This window comes from Gracilinanus agilis, chromosome 4, assembly GCF_016433145.1.
Source record: "Gracilinanus agilis isolate LMUSP501 chromosome 4, AgileGrace, whole genome shotgun sequence".
Lineage (NCBI taxonomy): Eukaryota > Metazoa > Chordata > Mammalia > Didelphimorphia > Didelphidae > Gracilinanus > Gracilinanus agilis.
In genome coordinates, this window is record NC_058133.1 from 293713698 (window position 1) to 293732363 (window position 18666).

An 18666-nucleotide genomic window follows, 5' to 3' on the forward strand; every position below is an offset into this window, starting at 1 on the left:
GCTTTAAATATTACCTCTTAATGCTCTCTTCCTCTCCTTCTTATAATAGTATTCATCCCCTCTCCTTCCCATGCCCTCTTTGTATGTAATAGAATATCCTATTTTTCTTATTCTTTCAAGTTTCTCTTGGTGTCCTCTACTATTTGCCCCCCTCTTTCCCACCCCCATATCATCTTAGACCATTTAGTACTCCTACCTCTCCCTATGAATAATTTTTCTAATTACTATAATAGTGAAAACTATAATAGTGATTAGAATTCACTACAGAGAATTACACATAACATTTCTCCACATAGGAATACAAATAATTAGATCTTATTGAAGCCCTTAAAGAGGCAAATTTAAAAAATAAGAGTGTTCTTTCTTTCCCCTCTGTTTCTTATTTACCTTTTCATGTTTCTCTTGATTTTTGTTTTTGGCTATCGAACTTTCCATTTAGTCCTGGTCTTTTCTGTGCAAATACTTGGAAATCTTCTATCTTGTTGATAGAATTTCCCCTGGAAATATATAGTTAGTTTTGATGGGTAGGTAATCCTTGGTTGTATACCCAGTTCTCTTGCCTTTCTTAACATCATATTCCAAGCTTTGCAGTCTTTTTGAGTGGAGTCTACCAGATCCTGTGTGGTCCAGATTGGTGCTCCTTGATATCTGAATTGTCTCTTTCTGGCTTCTTGTAAATCTTTTTTTTTCTTTTACTTGGAAGCTCTTGAATTTGGCTATTATATTCCTGGGCGTTGTCTTTTCTGGGTCTAGTGTAGAGGGTGATCTATGGATCCTTTCAGTGTCTATATTGCCTTCTTGTTGTAGAACTTCAGGGCAATTTTGCTGAATAATTTCTTTTAGTATGGAATCCAAATTTCTATTAATTTCTGGTTTTTCAGGAAGACTAATGATTCTCAGATTGTCTCTTCTAGAACTATTTTCCTGGTCTGCCACTTTCTCATTGAGATATTTCATGTTTGGTTCTATTTTATCAGTCTTTTGACTTTGTTTTATTTGTTCTTACTGTCTTGAGAGATCATTAGCTTCTAATTGCTCAATTCTAGCCTTTAGAGACTGGTTCTTGGCTATAATCTTTTGGTTTTCCTTTTCAATCTGGTCATTTCTGGTCTTCAATTGACTTGCTTCACTTTCCAATTGTGAAATTCTGCCTTTTAAACTGTCATTTTCTTGCCTGATTTCCTTTTGAGCTATTTCCCACTTCTCTAGTCAAATCTTTTCCATCTTTCTCGTCATCTCAGATTTGAACTCTTCAAGAGCTTGTGACCAGTTTTCATTATTTTGGGAAGATTTGGATGTGATTGCTTGTTTGTTCTTCTCTTCTGTTTGCTCTGTTGTCTGGATTATCTCTTTGTAAAAATTGTTGAGTGTTAAAGATTTCTTCTTGTTTATCTTTCTCTTCTTGGGTTCCTGATTTTGGCTTATCATTTTAGTCCAGCGCCTTCTCAGCTTTATCCTCACACTCAGGGTCTGTCTGAGCTCTTTAGGCTCCTGAGTTCTCAGGTCTCATTATTCTTAGGGTCAAGCTTCCTGGTGGTCCCCCTTGTTTGATCCTCTGTCAGAAGCTCCTTTAACAGTCTCAAGGCACTGCTTCCACAGTCGTGCACCCGTCTGCACTGGTTCCCCACTCAAGGTTTCTGAGCCTTTGGCCATGCTCAAGGTCTGTGTTCAAAGTCTGCACCTTCTTTAGCCTCTTGGGGTCTTAAGTCTTGCTGCTCTCAGAGGCAGGCCCTGGAGTTGCCCAGGACTTAATGGGTGTCCCAATCTTGCTCTAATTCTTTTGCACTGGCTTTGGCACTGTAGGTGGTGTGTGGGGGGTAGGGGGTTGCTCAGCTTGTGATTTAGTGAGAGCTGTTTCACCTCTTTATAATATGGAAATGCCCCAAACCCACATACCTTCAACTCTGTGCCCTGTTGTGGGGTCTCTTTGTTCGTCTGGATTTGTTTTTATGTCCCCTTGAGGAGTCCTGTAAGTTTTGGTTAGGAGAGGTTAAGCAGCTGCTTTTTACTCTGCTGCCATCTTAACCAGGAAACGATGGAAGGTATTCTCTAATTTAGTTTTTAAGAGCCTGGGAATATTATAATCAGATTCCAGACCTACAAGATTAAAGAGAAAATATTTCAACTAGCCAGGGTCATAGCAGAATCTATTATGTTTTAGCTGAAACAAAAAAGGGAATCGCAGACAAAAAAAAAGACCCAATTAAAAATATATAATAAGAGGAAATTCATTTTGCTAAAATGTACCATAGTCAGTAAAATAGTTTCAATACTAAACACATATGCACCAAATAGAATAGCATGCAAATCTAAAGGAAAAATCAAGTCAATTATAAGAGGAAATAGATAGCAAAACTACATGTCAGGAATTTCAACTTTCACCTTAGTGAGGTAGATAAATAAGAAATTAAGGCTATGAATAAAATATTATAATAATTAAATATAATAGACTTTTGAAGAAATTGAATGGGAATAGAAAGGAACTATATATTTTCCTCAATGGCACATGGAACTTTCACAAAAATTAACAGTGTAGCAGGTCATAAAATCCTCACAAATTCTAAAAAGCAGAAATATTAAATGAATTATTTTCAGATTCTAATGAAACAAAATTTAGATTCATTTAGGGCTATAGAGACATAGATTAAATTTTTATTGGAAACTAAATAATCTAATCCTAAAAAAAGAGTCAAGGAACAAATTATAGAAATAATCTACAATTTCATTAAATAATGATAACAATTAAACAACATTCCAAAATTTGTGTGATGTAGTCAAACTAGTACCGAGGGGCAAATTTATAGTTCTAAATGAATATATCAATAAAAGAGTGCAAGAGCAGTTCAATGAAGTAAGCATTCAGCTACAAAATACTAGAGAAAGAACAAATTTTAAATGCCCAATTATAAACCAAAATGGTAATTCTGAATATCTAAGGTGTGATATAAAATTAAATGTTAAAACACCTCTGAACTAATAAATAAAACTAGAATCTGGTTTAATGGGAAAGAGGAATATTTAAACCATTGCTTAATTTGATCTTTTTAATAAACAATAAAACCAAATTACCAATATCAACAATGAAAAGAGTGAATGCATCACCAATGAAAATAAAATTAAAATAATTAGGAATTATTTTGCCAGTACACAGCAGTAAAATTATTTTCCAATTATATGCCAGTAAAATTGATATTATAAATGAAATGGATGGATATTTACAAAAATTTACATTGATCAAATTAGAAGTTATAATAATTGTTTAGAATAGAAATTATAACACTTAAATTGCTATCTTTGGAAAAAGTAATTCTATAACCCATAACTGAATTCCCTAAGAAAAAATCCCCAGGGCAAGGTGGATTTATAAATAATTCTATCAAACACTTAAAGAATAATTAATCTTAAGACTTTTCAAATTATTTGAAAAAATAGGCAACTTAATTCTCTTTTTGACAGCAGTGTGGTTTTGATATCTAAAACAGAGGGAATATATATAAAGTAAAGTATAGGCCAATTACATTTATGAATATTGATGCAAAATCTTAAATAAAAAGTGAGCAAGAAGATTACAGCAAGATAGTATAAGAATTATACATTCTAACAAGATTATATTTATACCAGGAATGCAGGGCTGGTTGAATATTATGAAAACTATGATCAGAATGGTAAATAACAATAATAACAATATAAAAAATATGACTATCGATAGATGCAGAAAAAAATCTTTGACAAAAATACCTATTTCTATTAAAAACACTAAAAAGCATATCAATCACTGGAATCTTTCTTAAAATGATAAGTAGTGTATACGTAAAAATAAATGTAAAACTTAAAATAAAGAACAATATTTTAATTTTTTAATAAAGAAATTTGAAAGTTAGGAAAAAAGAAAAGTTTGGGTAAAAATATAATGAGTTCTATTTTTAAATATATTCATAGTCAGCAAAATTTCTCTGGCACTCTCAAGGAGAAAATACAGCAACAATCCCCTCACTCTCACCCCTTCATAAAACCCCTTGTTTTGTTTTCTCTCTAAGACTTAAAAGAAAATACATTATTGCATCTCTGTAGCATTCTTTCTCTGTGTCTATCTCCATGTCATTGTCTCTGTCTTTGTTTTCTGTATCTCTGTCTCTGCCTGTCTGTCTCTCTCCATCTAACTATCTCTTTTTCTCTCTCTTCAGTTCAAGCTTAAGAGAAAAAAAAGAAATATTTTTTAATAAAACTGAAGGCTTCCTTGCATTTTTATTGAGGTAAACAGAGCTAGGTACAATATATGAAAATACAAATTTTAGAGAAAAGATAAACTTTTAAAAGTAGAATAATTTCAAATAAGTTGAAAACACTGAATAATGATCAATGCTACTGTAATTCTGAGTGTGGATGAGGAAAGAGAAAGAAAGGGGAGGAGGAAATATAAAAGTGAAAGGGGTAGAGGTCTTGGAGAGTTAAAATAAAAAGAGAGAGGAAGAAGGTGGGTGAAGGGAAAAGCGATAAAAGCATCCTATGTGTAGAATAAAAAGGATACGGAATCTTTTATTTCTAATAATAGACATAAACATTTTAATTGAATTCATAAATATCAAAGATTTGAACAAATCTTTTAAAGACTATAACAAACTTTTAAAATGTAATTAACAAGGGAAATTTGAAGATATAATGTCTGTTTAATTACAGTCTAAATAAGATAATGATAAAGGAGTAATCAAAGAAAGTCATAGAAATAATGTGCAATAATAATATAACAAAATATAATTACTATGAGATAAAAATATCAATTATAAAACTTATAGGAGGCATCATAAGTAATCCTTTGGATTTTTTTCAAAATACATACCAATAAAAATGAGAAGAAAGAGAATTATAAATTGAATATGCAGCCAGAAAAAAATTTTAAAATCATAAAATTAACATTTCTCAAATAGATACAGAAATTTAAATTCTGAAAATCAAAGAAGAGAATAAAATTAAAACAATACAAATTAAAATGATAAAATAAGTTGGAGTTTTGAAATTAATATTTTTTCAAAATCAGTAATTTTTAAAGAGAGTAGAAAATCAAATTGCCAAAATTAAAAAGAAAATGGGATAAATTTCAATGAATTATGAAGCAATAAAGGAAATCTCTAGAAACTATTTTGCCCTTCCACATGCCCAAAACTAAAATCTCAAGTAAACTAGATAATTTTTAAAGTTATAAAACACACAGCTTTTTTTAAAAAAGTAGATAATCCAAACAATATATAGAAATCAGAATGATTTCATACAAACTTAATAATCGAGTAGAATATATTACACCCTGATTGAATTGAAGCTGAGTTGATAGTGACAAAAAAAGACATAGTTAAGATGTGTGTGTGTGTGTGTGTGTGTGTGTGTGTGTGTGTAAAACAACATTATGCTTAAAGCTACTATGAGTAATAAAATATTGAATTAAATTTTAAAATGCACCAGATAGCAGAGCATGTAGTTTAAAGGTACAGCTAACCAAACTATAATGGATACTATTTTTTAAATTTTAATTGTTGGGCTCTTGATAATATGTTGGGGCCATAACTTCTCTTTCTCTGCTGTTGGGCAAGCTACTTAACCCTGTTTTCTTTCCTTTCTTCATCTGTCAAATGAGCTGGAAAAGGGAATGGCATGCCATTCCATTGTCTTTACCAAGAAAACCCAAAATGGGGTCATGAAGACTGGATTTGACTGAAAATTATGTTTCTTGAAACTCTTTCCTATAAATTACATCTCTTCTACTAAACTCTGTCTTCTCACTCACATGAGCTATCCCTGGAAAAGGCTTTATCTCTGGCCTTCTCTCTTTGGTTGACCCTTCCTCCATGGTCACTTTCAAGTGATTTATCTCTTGCCTTCCATTTGTACTTCTAAACACTAGTTTTGTGACAACTACTGTTCAATGTCCTTAATTTTAAAATTCACTGTATCTACCCAGTTCAGAACTGTATTGTTATTATCTACCAGTCTCCAAGTCATTTACCCTTATTTCCTTGAATGTCTAGCACTTCATTTGTTTTCCTCTGTACTCCAGGCACTCCAAAAAGAACGTGATGTTGGAGAATATAATGGTGCAATTGGAAAAGCACTCAACTTAGAAATAGGAGACCTAGGTTCTTCCAATCACTCTCTTTATGAGGCAGGTAATTGATTTAATCACTCTAGGTCTCAGTTTCTTCATATGTAAAATAAGATTATTGGAAGAGATGACCTCAAAGGTTTCTTCTGGATCTAAATTTATGATCCTATTTAAGAATTTTAATATGTAAATGTCAATATTCTCTTGAACATTCTGATCTCCCATTTATTGTCTAAGGCAACTCCTATGACTTTCACCTCAAATTACCCCTTAACAATATTTTATATTGCCAACTTCAAATTCTTCATGGCCTTGAATTCTGAATTCTTGAATTTTCTATCCTTCCATATCTTTCCTACTTCCTTAAACCTATTCTTCATCTTCACTAGAGTCCTTCTCTGTTGTACTAGTCAAAAACTTTATTTGGAGTTTCCTTCTTCCATAATGTTAACACTATAATGATCTAATTCAAATTTGTACCATCTTTCATTCTTATAACTCTTGCCCCTCTGTCCCACCACTGTTCATGTCCAGATAATTCTCAAAAATGGGTCAATTCAAATATTTGCTTTCCCAGATTCATTCATCTAATTCTAAATAACACTGAAAGAAGTTACATAATTATCTGGACCTGGTAAAATAAAAATCCATGCTATGTAATATAATCATTCCTAATTCTTATTTTTTAACCCCCATATATAATCAATTAAAGTGTTGTCAATTATACTGTCTGTCATTATGTTTCTTGAATCACATTACCTTCTACCTTCTCTTCCTTCAGTAGCTTTTATGTGGTCCTGTTTTTCAGGAGCATGAGCCCTCCAATACAGCTTTATTGGCTTCCTTGCTTCTCAGGCTCACCTCTATCCAATTAATGCTCCCCAGAGCTATCAAATTATTTTTTCTGAGATAGAATTCTGGCCATGTTACCCTTGCTCAAAAATCTTAAGGGATTTCCTACTGACTATAGGAGCAAACACAATAGCTACATCTTGGAATGTGAAGCCATCCACAATCTTAGTTGAAAAAAGGAAAGAAATATTATCTATCACCTACTATGTGCCTGAAACTATGCTAATCTCTTTTAAATTATTATTTCATTTGAAGCTGTAAGGTAAGTTATCATTATCTCCATTTTACATTTGAAGAAATTTGGACAAACAGAATTTAAGCGTCTTTCCCAGGATTACATAGCCAGATTTGAACTCAGATATTCTTGACTAACTTCAGACCAAGTGCTCTATTCACTGTGTTCCACTTAGCTACCTCTAGTTGGTCCAGACTTATTTAATTTTACTTCCTAAAACATACTTTGCATTCAAGCCAAATAGAATTAGTATTTATTCCTCACATTCAAAATTCAGTCTCTCACCTCCATCAATTTATTCGTGATATTTTCAATGACTGGGATATAATCTCTTCATATTTTCTTTTCAGAATCATAATTTTTCTATATTCCAGAAAAACTGGACTAATTACAATAATTCTGTACTCTTTTACCTTTGCTCATACTACTCTCTAAAACTAAGTAAAAGACAAATTAAAATTTCTTTTCTTTTGATCCATATGATAGTCTTTCATGTATTTTAAGATATTTGCTATCTATTGTATAATGAGTGCTGAAGGAGATAAAAAGGCAAATAAAAAAATTTTGGACTTTAATACTTGGGTATAGATTCCAATTATGACAACAGATGCTTGTCTATGGGCACGTCAATAACCTCTCTGATATTGTCTTCTTTTGAATTAAAAACTGGAATGTAGAAAATCCATGTCAGTTCAGTACAAGAAAGAAGATCTTGAGAAATAAGCCAATGCCCTGCCCCACCAAGCCCCATCTAGGAGCAGGATATTTTAGACATAGCCCATAATTGACCTCCCTGAGGGTGAAAATAGCCTTGGAGACCATGGAGGGAGAGGCATAGAGCCATAATCTTGTCAGTATAGGGGACTCTATAGCAGAATAATTCATGTTCAGTAGTTCTGCAGAAACCTGAAGAAAGAAGAATCACTAAGAAAAACAAACTGAAAATAAAGCAAAAAAGGCTGAGTTGATAAAAATAAAAAGGCTTTTTTGTAATGTTCAATAAACTAAACATCAATGTTTATTAGCTTGTTAGAGAGGTAAATCAAATAATCAAAATTCAAACTGAAAAGAAAGAATTCACAACAAATGAAAAGGAAATAAAGGATCATTGAATGAGAACTTGAAGAGGACTCAAAGTCTATCTATTCAAACCTTCATTTCACAAGTGAAGAAACCAAGACCCAAAGAAATTTAAGAACTTGCATAGGTAGTAAGCAACAGAAGTGGAATTTAAATCTCATATTGGAGATTGGGGAAAGGAATAGGCTCCAAATTGTCTTTAATTCTCTTTTTTTGTAATTCTCACTTAAATTTTGCAGCTTCACTCCCCATCCTATCTGTACTCCACAAGAGATGCCAAACTAAAGAAATAACTAATTATTCTTGATAATTTAATAAGGCAACTAATTGTTCTCTTGTTCTGACATAGCCCAGTGGTATGTAGGCTTTCATCCCAGCAATGACCTTGAGTTTTTATGGGGTCTGTTCTTCCTGTCCCACACATATAATGGTGTTTTCCCTTCCCCTTAGTTAAATACCTGAAAAGTGCTTGAGGTTCTTTGTTCAGATACTAAATATCCTTGTTATAGTTTTATTTCAGTCACAGAGATAATACATGAAACACTGAGTTCATCCAAAAAGAACATGTAGAAATAGAAAAGAGGACCAGTACTGAGCAGGAGAATACCCAGTCTGTAGAACATGTATAAGGACTGAATGAAACTTAAAGTGTAGGAGGCCAAAGACCAGGCAAACACAAAATATGCAATGAATAAAATTTCACTCTTGAATTACAAAATGCCTTTAATAAAACACAAATGGAACTGACATGGGTGGTCAGAGTTTTGACTTAGGGTTTGGGCTGATAGGATGTAAGCAGTTTGAGGGAAAGAACTATTTTATTTGTATCTTTATATATCAAAACCAAGTGTCTGGCAAAGTGGTGCATCATAAATGCTTTTTTCCCAAAAAAATTATGATTGATAAAAACGGTCAAGTAAGTAGGAGAAAGAATCAGGATAGAATAACATTGTAAATGTTAAGGGAGGAGAAAAGAGGTAAGTAACAGGATCAAAAGCTGAAGAATGGGAATATGGAATTTAAAAAGGCTATTGAATTTAGCAATTAAGAGAGCCTTTGAAATTTTGGTCGGAACAATTTCATTTGAGTGATAAAGTCACAAAGACTGAGAAGTGGGAAGGAAGAGGATGGACTGGTTTTTTATTCTATCCACTTCCCTATCTACTCTAGCATTTTCATTTCTGTATGCATGCAGTCTTAAAAAGTATTTTACTATAATATTGATTGCCAGAGCTAAATGTATAATCTCCCAGGGATATTTGTATTTTGATCAAGGAAAATTCCTTAGTAGTCCATAGGAATAAAATTTTGATGGTAGAAATTTAGGCAATTACATAGTCTAGTATGTGGGGATATCCAGGGTCAGAAGGATTTTGTAGGTACCTTTTAAATCATAAAATACTTTTGTTTCATTGTTCCATTTCTATATGAAATTTCCCTAAACTCTATCCCAAGATATCAAATTGGCATAAGTATATCTACTGTAGCTAGTTGGACACTGAAATAGTACATGATCCCTATGCTGAAGAAGGTGTCTAGGTGTCCACTGGGTCAAATGCCACCTCCTCAAAAATCTCTCTCTCTCTCTCTCTCTCTCTCTCTCTCTCTCTCTCTCTCTCTCTCTCTCTCTCTCTCTCTCTCTCACACACACACACACACACACACACACATATCCTTTACCCCATTTCTGCTGAGAATAGTCGATTCAATTCTACCAAAGGTCCTAGAAAAGGCATGTTGAAATGTACTCCCCAAACAATCAATTCAGTTTCTTCTAACTTTCCAAACTAAAACAATCCTTCCTGGCTACCACTCTTTTACATATGTTTTCTTACCTTTTTTAGAATGTTAGATTTTTGAAATTAATTCTTGAATTTCTATCTGTGTCCTCATTAGTTATCAAATGCCCTGGCCTCTTTTAATTGCTTAATAAATGCTTTCTTTTCATTCATTTACACTGATGAAATCACAGAGCCCTGAACTATTATGAAGTCTTTCCCTTCCCCTCCTTCCAACGTGGGAAGTGGATGGAGATCAAGGTGGAAGAGTAGTTGAAATTTAGAAATTGAATTTAAGGTTAGTGGCAGAGGAGACATTCTAATTGCTGTCTTGTTTATTTGTTTCTAAGCCACTATGCCTCAGGACCTCATCATTCTGCCTCAAGACCTCAGGACTACATCATTCTCCCACAAATCATCCCTTAGAGAAATTGCCACGACTGGATAAACTATTTGTCTGCCCCAGTGTTTCCTTTCTTGTTTCTGTCCTCTAAAAATGCTCATTGTTGTAACTTGACTCCAGAATTTACTCATCAACCCTTCATATGTTGACTTTGAGGCAATATCAACACTCATTTAACTTGTCTGGTCCTGACATTCATTTCAGTATTTGCAGATGGTTTCCCCAATGTATTCCCTAAACATTTCATAAGACCAAAACAAACAGTACATATCACCAGGGAATGAAGGAGTGAGATAGCAATCCTAACCTTGATGTAGGTAACCACCCAAGAAGTCTTTAGTATAAAACCAGAGATGCGTAGCTGCAGAAGGTGTCTTAAAGACACCACCAACCTGGAATTCATTCTATGGTCTGTCTGCTCTCAAATTCTGCAAGGCAAATTACAAAGTGTTACTGAGATCTATAACAGTCCTTTAATGTACTGATTTGAATGTAAAATGTCCTCTTCAATTAGGTCCTCTAATAAGAAAATACCAACTTACTTAAAACGAGTTATTTGTACTCCTATGGTTCTGATCTCCAGGAGGAAATATGAAAGGCAATAATAACTGAAGGGCCAACTGGCATTATAATAAGAAAGAAATATCCAGATAAATGCTTCCGTTCTTTATCTCTCAATAAAAAAACCAAAATTCCTAACAAACTCTTCTTTGATTTTTCATGATATTGTGAAGGTTACTTTATTTTTTGATGAGTTATTCAATGAACATGTATTAAGTATCCACCATAAATAATTGATTGTGACAGGAGCTGTGGATATAAAGATAAAAAGTAGTATAATTCTAGCCATCAAGGCACATGCAGTGAAGCATTGGGGTAAGGGTGGGGTGTTGTGTTAAGACACAATACAACCACAGATAAGAAAAAACAGGCAACTTAGTTGGTGTAATAGATAGAGTGGTGGACCTAAAGTAGGAAACACCTGAATGCAAATACTGCCTAAGACTTTTATTAGCTGTGATTTGGAGCAAGTCACTTAACCTTACTCAGCCTCAGTTTCCTCATATGTGAAATAGGAATGGATAACATAAATAAAATGCTGAGCTTACTTTAAAGTGCTATGCAAATTATATTATTACAAGATGCAAAAAAATGAATCCAGAATTATTACAGAGGAGGAAATCAACACTGTGGGGAAATGAGGAAGGACTTCTTGACGGAGGTAGTATTTCTTGAGGGTTATATGAGGAAAGAGGAAACTGTTTTGTCTATCAAACTGAAATAATTTCAAGTAGAGGGCCCACTGAGAGCTTAGATTCTGGTCACAGAATGGGCTAAAACAACCATGGCAGGGCAATTTAGAGGAAATCTTAGAGGAAACATAATTTATAATGGATGAAAGATCTCACACTGAAAAAATCACAGCTTCTCAGAGCATTGACATAAATGTGCAAATGCCCTGAATTTAAGTCAAAAACATTTTTTTCACACTTAATAAGAAGCTTAAGTTCATCTGAGAAACTTGACTGGAAGCCTAATATTTCTTCCATGCTTAGAGATTTAGCCAAAATTAACATTTACTTTAGATATTTTAAACTATAACAGATCAAGAAAAAAACTTCACTTGAAGAGTAAAAAATGTAAGTATGTAGAAGTAAAGATCTATCCAAGGCCATCTATTTCTATCTACTTCTGCCAATTCATCTTCTTCCAGAAGAAGGCAGAGCTGAGGAATAAAAGAAAGTCATCTTTGAGCCTGATCTTGGGGTTCCAGCTACTTCAAATCTATTACAAATATGTTGAAATGGATTTCTGATTTCATCAATGTAGATTCTTCCATCACCAATGCAGAACACAATCCATCCATATGTATCCTTCTCTACTACTCTTTCAAGTGTTCTCCCATTAATTGTTCTTAAGTGGGTGAATAGAATCTTTATGAAAGACTTCCCTCTTTTCTACTATCAAAAGGGAATAAAGAGTTCACATAATCTGACCTGCTCATCTTTTTTGATTGTATGTTTCTATAATGCTTTACTCAGATGCTTATTCAAAATTCTTTATTTTTATGTATTGCAACCTGCAATTACTTCTCCATTAACCTTTAAGTGAAAATCTTTAATTCTTTGGAGACTGTAGTCTTCTATTAGCAATAGCCTTACAAATACATTGATGGAATAGGGATACTAATAAAATAGCTTTTGTGTTTTTTTCTGGGAGAAATATGTAGTAATTAAAGAAATTTTGTTATCTCTTGAATGCAGTGTATCCTCTACTTGAACAATTCTAGGCTCACATTTGCCATTTGTACTAGATGTTGAATGTGAACACACACACACACACACACCACACCACACACACACACACACACACACACACACACACACACACACACACTCTTCTGTATGAGCTCTGTAAGTTGTCCATTAAAATGCATATCAAAATCTGGATAATAAGGATTCTTCATTTTTTTCTTTAGTAGATGTTTGAATTAGTTTGAGTGATTATGAAACACATCCAGAAGGCTCTATAATATTCTTGGACTTGATAGAACAAGCAAAATATCACCACCCACTAACAAGAATGTTTGGAGTCTCTCACCATCTATAAAGAATTCTTGTCCCATTGTACTCTGGTAGTTATCTTTCATGACTAAAGAATTGTCAAGATGTGATTTTTTCTTCTGTAGTCTACAAGTCTTTTGACATTCCATATTATTCTTCCTATATTCCAATCTATATCTGATAATCCTTGCCTGTTTCCTCTGTTGCACTGTCACTAAATTAAGATTTTCAAGCAAAGACATTTTAATTAAAAAGATGTTTTGTTCAAAGATCACTTTCTAAAAAAAATTAAACTCATCTTTGTTTTAATCTTTGGCTTTTATTGTGGTCATAGTCACAGTTATTCTTTAAATAATTATATAGTAATTGCCTTACAATTCTTAGAAACTCAGCACCATACTATCATGTACCATCTAGTACTTACTTAGTCTTTAAAGTCAAAGGAGACTATACCATATCCAAGTAAAAATTGATCAGATCCCAAGCCTGCAGGGTCCCTGGAACCAGCATTCCCTCAGCATCTGAAGAATTCTGTGAAATCTTGACATTCCTTGGAAATCAAGCAAGTAGTGAGTACATGGAAACTTCAGTTACCACTCTCAGGGATTGTCTTAAGACAGTATTTAAGTATCAAAAACTAGAAAGCTTGACTCCAATAATTTGGAGGCCATTGAAAGACCATTGCTCCCTGTGGTCTTTCTTCCTAGAATCTGCGTCAAACTCTTCATAGGAACTACAAAACACTATGTAGCAAAAAAGTAGTAGAAATCTCACTTATTTCACCCATTCATTTGAGTGTTTTTTCTAGACTGCACACAAATAGAACCACAAAGACCTAAATTCTGTCCTTGATTACAGAAGAGACAGCAGCCTTACACATAACATCATGCTTTCATTTGGTGATAGAGTGAGGTCTTGGCTCATTTTTTTGATGAACCATTTTGGGTTTGTTGCTATTTGTTTGGTCAGACAAGGCTTATAATATTCAGAAAAAGACAAAAACAATACACCAAAGCTTTGAAAAGAGGAGACATGAAATATCCAGTGGGTTTTTGGGGAAAACTTTAGAGTACTCTTGTGTTTTTTTTTTGTTGTTGCTTTTTTTAAATTGTGTTCTTTTCATTGCCCAGGACTTAAATGATCATATTCCACCTTCAAGATATTAGTCCTCAAGAATGCAAGAGAATTATTTCTCCAGCTCCAAACAAAGCAAGTCTGGAATATTATAATAGAATTTTATTCTTGATCTAGACTTGGAATGGGACTAGATGAAGAAAATGAGACCTATAGAGATTTTTATTTTCTGAAGATTATCCAATGCCTCTCTTATCCAGAGTGAAATACATCAACGTAACAGATGAGCCAGAAAGTTTGCATATCTCACTTCTAATTTATCCAGTCTTGGTTAAAAGGCAAGAGGAATGAAATACCACTTTTCTAAAGTTGTGATTGGTCTCTCTATTGTTCATTATTCTGAAATATTTCAAAGTTGGATTTTTGTTTTTGTCTTTTTCTACAATATTGTAGACATCCCACATGTTGTTCTCCTAATTCTATTCATTTTGTTCTGAATCAGTTCATGTTAGCTTTCTGATATTTCCCTGAATTTATCTATCTCTTTCATCATTACTCAAGATAGTACAGCCTTAGTACAGCATTATTTGTTCATTAATCCTTCAATATTTCCCTGAATCTATCTCTTTCATTATTACCCAAGATAGTACAGCCTTAGTACAGCATTATTTGTTCAGTAATACTCCATTTGTAAGGCACCATATGGGTCCTTTTCCTCTATCTTTGACCTCTTTAAGGTGTATGACTACTAGGGGTACAGTTGATTCAAAGGATATGTATATTTTGTAGTTTTTAGGATACATTTCTAATATTTTTTTAAAATAGTTAAACTGTCCCCCATTAGACCTTCCAACAGCTGAATTTTCATTTTTGTCACCTTAGCCATTCTGATAAGTATGTGGTAGAACATCAAAATCATTTTAATTTGTTTCCCCAACTGTTTCTCATATGTTCACATTTCCTCCAACCAGCATCTGTGGAGCCCAGCTGTTGTCAGCATGTCAGCAGGAAAATTCCAAGATTGGATACCCAGCCACCAATTTAGAGCTACAGCTGTTATGATAGATCCACTGTTTAAAGCCACCAGCCTTTCAAACTACAAGGAGAAATATATTGTGTTCTTTTACTTCTTGGACATCCCTTCATGTGTCCCATGGAAGTTATTCCATTCAGTGATCAATCTGAAGAATTTAAGAAACTCAACTGCCAAGTGATTGGTACTTCAATGGGCTCACATTTTTGTCACTTTGCTTGCATTAACACACTCAAGAAGTGAGGCAGACTGGAAGCCACGAATATCCCATTGGTGTCTGATCTCAAAAATACCATTGCTCAAGATTATACTATTAAAGTCAGATCAAGGAATTTCATTAAGGGGTATCTTCATCATTGAAGAGAAGGAAATCCTTCACCAAATTACTATTAATGATCTTCCTCTGGACCACTCTGTAGATAAAATACTAATCCAGACTTTCCAAATTCACAGACAAGAAGGATGGCTGGAAATCTTGGAGGGACACGATCAAACTAGATGTTCAAGGGAGTAATTGCACTGAGCTGCTCTCTGTCAATTTCTCCCCCACAAAGGACCTAAGGACTGTCTTGATCTTACCCTAATCTTTCTTCAAGAGGGAACCAAGTTAGTGTAGTGTAACTGGGGATGTCTTTTCTCCATAGGAAATAATTCTGATCATTCCTTCCTTCCCTCCTCTCTTACGGCATTAACCTGACTTCTCTTAAACTTGTCCTAAGGGGGAAAAAAGTTATAATTTATTTTTCTGATTTGGAGCATCTTTTAAATAATTGTTGATTTTGATTTTTTTTTTGCTGAAGAGAGTTGTCTTTTTAAAAAAAAACAGGCCTAGTAGATATGATTACTAAAAATAGGCTAATATGGAAATATTTTTTGCATAACTTCACATGTATAAGTGTTATATGGCTTCTCTTCTCAATTTGGAACACAGTTTTAAAAAAAATAATGTTAAAAAAACAAATAATATATGATTATAAAAATAGGTCTTAATTTTATCAACTTTTATTCTGTTTAAAATACAGTTTATTTCTTCTTTGGTTTTCAGAATTTCAGTTTTGTGATTTTTAGTGCTTGCTTTTAGTTGAAAACTCAATTCATTTTTCTCTTCTTTCTTTCTTTCTTTCTTTCTTTCTTTCTTTCTTTCTTTCTTTCTTTCTTTCTTTCTTTCTTTCTTTCTTTCTTTTGTTTAGGAAAGTATTTAGTGATGCACATTTTCCCTTAATGGATGTTTTGACTGCATATCAAAAGTTCTGCTATGTTTTCCAATTGTAAGTATTTCTTTGATATAATTAGGTATTATTTTCATTACTTATATTTGAGCCACTCAGTCTTTGAGAGATAAGTCTCTATTGACATATTTTGTTTTCATATCACCTACATTTTTACTGCATCTCTCCTTTTTCCCCTCCAAGAGAAATATTCCTTAAAATGAAGAATGTTTTTAAATTTTTTTAAAGGTAAGAGGGAAATTTAGCAAAAGTAAGCAACATTGGGCAAGTAGGTGGCACAGTGGATAGAGAGCCAGGCTGGGAGTTGGAAAGAACTGGGTTCAAATTTGACCTCAGACACTTTCTAGCTATGTAAACCTGAGAAAGGCACTTAACTCCATTTGCCTATTCTTTGCCCATTTGTTACTAAGATAAAAAGTAAGGTTTTTATTTTTTAATTAAATAACATTCAGAAAAAGGATAACATATGTAGTAATCCACACATTTATATTCCCCAATCTCTGCAAAGCAGCAAGTGAAGGTATTTTTTTACTTATCTTTTTTTTTTTGGAGCCAGGTGTGATAATTATCAAATTATCATTTCACCAGATTCAATTTCATTTGTTAATATCATTTTTTCAATTATATAAATATATTCAATCACTTTATATTATTTTCTTTGTTTAGCTAATTTCACTTTGCATCAATTTATTTGTCATACCATGGTTTTCTCCAGTCATCATATTCATCTTTTCTTTCAGCATAGTTATATTCTATTACTTTGATGTATGATCATTTGTTTAACCATTGTACAAGCATTTAGTGTCTTGTTTGTTTATATTTCTTTGATACTACAAAAAAATTCCTGCTAAAACATTTTGCTATACATGGTTTATTTCTCCTTTGTTATAAACTTCCTTGGAATACCTACTTAGTAGTACAATCTCTGTGTCCAAGGTCACAGATATTTTAGAATTTCTCTTCATATGGTTCCAGATTGCTTTCCATAATAGCTTTATCAATTCAGAATTCAATCAACAATACATCAGAGCCTGTTGCTCCACAACCTCTCTAATAGTTACTATTCTGAACTTTTGTTTTCTTTTTCTCTTAGCTGATTGTGAGGTAAAAAATTTACAGAATTTAATAAAATATTCTTTGTATTTTTGTTTTCAAGTGTTTTTTTACATAGTTTTTAATACCTTGCCCTTCTTTAAAAATTGATTATTTATTTCTTTTGTTCACTTATCCATTGGGAAATGTTTGTTTTTTATTTTGCTTGTCCCTCCTAGTTGTCTATATATCTTGAATATTATGTCCTTATTAGAGGCTTTTTCATATGATGATATTTCCCCAAAAGAATCTCCTTATTCTACTCTCCATTAATTTTATTAATATGAAGTTTTTTAACTTAATGAAAGTAAAATAATTTATTGAATCTTTTGTAAGTGCTTCTATATGTCATTTGACTGTCTCCCCTGCACAGTCCAGTCATAGTTATTTAACACTGGAAGAATAAAATGTGTCAATAAATTGTCCTTCAGATTTTCTTAAATTCTAATAAGATACTTGAACTATTTCTCTTCTATTCTTAATGGTTTTGATTCTTATACATTTCAGATATCCATTTTTAATTTTTCAGGGGGAAAATTGACCTTTAATAGAATTCAGTGCCTTCCCCTTTCAGATTGACAAAACCAGACTTGATAGAATTTTTGAAATAAGAACCTAGAATATAAGAAAAAAGCTAGAAAGAATTATATATTTGAGTAATTTGAAAGAGCCCAAAAGTCACCACAAAATTCTTTTCTAATAATAGGAGACCAGTTTTTATTCAGAATCTACTGTACTCAAGGGTCAAAGAGGAAACAAAGATAAGTTCAGAACTGTAACATAATTTTGTTCAGTTCTTGTTTTAAGAAATTAAAGAAAGGCGATGAGAAAATTATAAATTATGGAAGAAATGAAGATGTATCCAATCTTTTTATCATAATTAGGTCCATCAGAAGAAGAATATGAAAATGTGGAGTTGGGGGCAGTTGAACTAATATCTAATAAGTTTCACATTTCACATTTATCTGAACCAGGCTAAGGAAAGTTAAACGTATACATGAATTGTCACACAACAGTCAGAAATCCATTTTCTTTCTTGGTTCCTAACGTATTCCACCAAGCAAAGGTGAATCTCCCTGGGGGTCTTTTTTCTCAAATGGAAAAATAGCTGAGTGAATTTTCAGTAAAGCAATTACTTACTCTAATAATGAAGAATCTCTTCTATGAAATTATAAATACTAAAGTGGTCGGTCCCTTTTGATCTACTTTTGCCCAGCAACCAATCACAGTTTGTC

At 32.9% G+C, this 18666-nt stretch overlaps 1 pseudogene; it reads left to right on the forward strand.

Annotated features, from left to right (window-relative positions):
• The first annotated feature begins 15075 nt into the window (after window positions 1-15075).
• LOC123246458 lies at window positions 15076-15694 on the forward strand (annotated as a pseudogene).
• Window positions 15695-18666: the final 2972 nt, after the last annotated feature.